Consider the following 4,234-nt stretch of genomic DNA (forward strand, 5'->3'; position numbering starts at 1 on the left):
AAGACGCAAAAGTGAACTCAATTCGTTACTCGCGCTCTTGTAGTTTAAACATCCGAATTGCACGCCCAAAAATCCGGAATTGAACTTTCTTTTACATCCATATCCTCCTAAACATAGTCAGTTAGTGAAGTTGAGATAGAAAACGCATGTGCGTGAGTATATTAGATCCGTGAATAAGCTCTTAAAGTGACAGCAGACTAATATCCCTGCTGCTGTCTGTGTCATTAACGTAATCAAACAACAAAAGACAGAGAAAAAAATCACTTTATTAACTTTAATAAGGATTACTCTATGTTTAATTTATACCATGGAGACTATGCAGTGTTATTTTACATATGATTGCTTTACATTTCTGTACCTGAAAGGTGTGGCAGAAAGTTAGCTTTATGCCCTGTGTTCTAGTGTGTGTAAAGGGTCAAAGTGACCGTTATGGACACACACAGACACTGGACACTTTCCAGAAGTCAGTCCAGTGCATCCCGTCACATTCTGTGAGCTTGAAAATAAAGGCTGTCGACAACATAATGAAGCCATAAAAGTACGGATAAACAATAATTGAACATAAACATTTATGGTGTATGTCTAATTTACTTGTGCTCAAGAGTAAACAAACATTTTGACGTCAAATTAATTTCTGAGCCTGATGTCCTTGTGCGTGATGAACCCTGAATATGTTTAAATATCAAAATGTGTAACTTTTTTGAGCCAAACGTATGACAAAAAGAGGTTTGAAATGCTAAGACAAGCAGCCATATTGTCATATAAAGCACAGCGTTTGAGAACAGATGATACTTGCTTTGGCTTTTCTCTAATGTAATGCATTCAGATATGTTTAAACGTGTCTGAAGTGAACAGATATTTTTTGAAGTCACTGCATGAGTTTGGAGATTGTCAAAGAGTTTCTCTCGCGCCCTCTTGTGGCCAACTAAAGGTAACGTTTTTATTTCTTCAGCTGAGTGTCATTCTCAGCTTCAAAATACACATTTCTGTTCTGCAGTCGCATTGCACAAGGATGCATGAGACGTATGTTTATTAGTTAAAAGGTATGATAAAATATCACAGGCCAAAGCACATGCATGCAACCTCATTCTGCCCATAATTTCACATGTTCAGCACAAGATGCTTACCTTTACTTTTATTAAAATGCAAATGTTAGTATAGCTGGTGAAGCTATAAAACATGCATTTATTAAATTTTATGATCTTACCAATATTTGTCTCCCGTTGACCTCTAAAGCACAACGTAAAAGATCCATAACATTGACCCAATATGCCTGATATTCTTATTATGCAGAATGACACATATTCTACTTACCTTTTAAATTAATAGATTTCAACAATCATGCATTGACATTTCACATTTGTAAACGTTGTAGATTTAACGTTTATGAAATGGCCATATATAAACTATCCTGCATCATTTAGTGTCCAAAATTATTTTAGCAGCAGACAAAAAAATAAAATAAATCAATCAATCAATTAAAACAAACATTTGGCTATAGAAAACAGACTATAACTAAATTATAATAAATTACTATTATTTATGATAAATTCAACTCTTCAACTCACTAATTTATATATATATATATATATGTTCTGTACATTTGCATAATTCAACGTTAAGTTAAACAAACCAAAATATTTTGTTATTACTTACTATATTATTTTAACTACTGCATAACAGAACAATAACAACATACTAGGGATGAGACGGTATGAAAATTTCATATCACGATTATATTGACCAAAATTATCGTGATTATCAATATTATCACGGTTTTGTTAAAACGAGATGAAATTGTTCAAAAAGAACTGATGCTCACACTGAAAACAGTTTAATATTTGAAAATCAACAAACAAATAAAATAAGCAGCTCTATGCACTTTTTTTTAAAGCAAGATTATATTCTGTGGCATTTCCTTCCTGAAAATACTAGACTTAATAATATATGATATTATAATATTAAATATTATAAATATTGCTGTAATGACCGTCGTCATTAGCAACGCATTATAACACAGCGCACATCCATGATGTATCGCAACGGACGCTGTATCGTTTCATTCAAATACAACTTGCTGCCTTGGCGTCTCCGTTTTTGGACGATTGTTTTGTACGCTGTACAAAATGTATTTATACATTTATAAACTGGTAAGATTTAAAACATTAATCTCAATTCAATATGTCCCCGTAATTATGTGGTAAAAAAAAAGCAGTGTAATAAGTGTACAATGATATACTTATCCCTTAAATGTCACTCTTAATAGTCTTGTTTGAACTTGATCGCAAATTTGTATTTGGCTCAAAGCCACTTGCTGCGAACTTTTCTTCGCGGAAGCTTCACGTTTATTTCAAGTGAGTGAGATAAAATATTTCGACTCAAAACAACATTTTGTGCCCAATTATTTCCCAGGCGTAGTTTTGGTATTGAGGTCAAAATTAACTTGTGGGTGATGGTCACACAAGACTCGGCAGATTTGAAGTTTTTCCTTCCAGTATAGGTGACCATCCTCGATTAAAGGGATACTTCAGGATTTAGCATTAAGCTTTGTATTAGTAGAAAACCTGTAGTATTTTCGAATTACCGTGCTTTCCACCCTCATATCCCCCTGAGACGAGAGATTTATGTATTTTTTGTCTGGAAAAAATCCTCCGATGACGCAAAAATTGTCATTTTGCGTCATCGGAGAATTTTCTGTCCAGAGGCTAAAGACTACAGCCAGTAGGAGGAGCTGTCCCGCATGTGTTCAACCGGCCCATAGAGGGTGGGATCTCACTCACAGAATGTACACACAGTGTCAGACATCTTTCTTTGGAAGCTAAGCTAGCAGGCTGTTATTCTGTGGAGAAAGCTGAGTAGTAGGAGAAAGCTGAGTATTAGGGGTTACCATCCTCTTTTTCCCGGACTTGTCCGGCCGTCGAGATCGTCCAAAATGTCCGCGTTTTGGCTTTTGCTTTCTGCAGTCGCCATTCATTGTTTACATGCACACCTTTTGTTTCAATCTAACTGAATTCATTCCGATTGGTGAATCTGAATGTAGTGTTTACATGAACGCTAAACAAGTGATCGGTTGATGTGCGTTTTAACATTGCTAAGAAAATTCCCGCTCCTCCGTGAGAGATACGAGACCGGCGCGTCTCAGTGATGACGCCACCGGCCTCGCGCCGTTCTCCCGCGCCCCTCAGCCTCGTCCTGCTCGCCACAGTAAACATAATGAATGGCGACTGTAGAACGCAAAAGCCGAATCCCGGACATTTTGGGCGATCTCGAAATCCCGGGAAAACTCGTCAGAGTCTCACTAGTAGCCTAACCTTGTTGTTTTCAACTGCGCTCTCTAACCGGTAGGCGTGGCTTGGGAGTGGCCTCCTAGGCAGCGAAGCAAGTGCATTCTGGGAGTTGTTGTCTTTCATCCACATAAGCCAAAAATACATTTTCTGGCTTTTCTCAGTCTAGAAAGCTCCAAATTCAAAAATTTCTTCACATTTCTTCTACATAAATGACCTATTTTAAATACACATTCATCTTTCCAGAGGTGAAGTATCCCTTTAAGTTTCACTCAGGACTTTTGTAAAAGCCAAAATATGACCACACCTCAGATTTGGTCCGCTTAAAAGGCTGGAAAATCTCCCGAGCACGGTCACTGCCTTCCGCCATTCCTTCTCGAATAAAAAACAACAACAACATTGCGCGCTGCGCCTGACTGTATATGGACAGGATTTACAGTGAGTTATTAAAATCGCGATAATCAAATACGGTTTTAATGATAATTACATTTTAAACGATAATACTAACCGGCAGTACATTTTATCGTGGTTTAGTGAAACCGGTAATCGTCCCATCCGTGCAACATACACATACAGAGGATCACAATGTATTCAACTATCATCTATTACATTCATAATAGCATCAAAGGAAACAGACAAAAACAATAAAAAACAAAGAAAAAAATTATACATTATAAAAAATACCGAACATTTGAATATCGACTGATAAATTCCCGCGTTTACGGTCACTCACACTTATTTTGCAATGACATCATTGCGTTCATCTAGACTCCACCCACTTTTATTTTACCCGCGTTCCTCAGCCAACGGGATGATCCGCAGCTGAATTATATGTGCGTCACGATGACTGACATCCCAACGCACCAATCACGCCAATCATTTAATCTCATTCAACAGCGTGAGCCAATCAGCGGCGAGGAGACGCTGCATTACGAGCCAATCGCGTCCCT

Source organism: Leuciscus leuciscus (assembly GCF_965113295.1).
Source record: "Leuciscus leuciscus genome assembly, chromosome: 3".
In the NCBI taxonomy this organism is placed as follows: domain Eukaryota; kingdom Metazoa; phylum Chordata; class Actinopteri; order Cypriniformes; family Leuciscidae; genus Leuciscus; species Leuciscus leuciscus.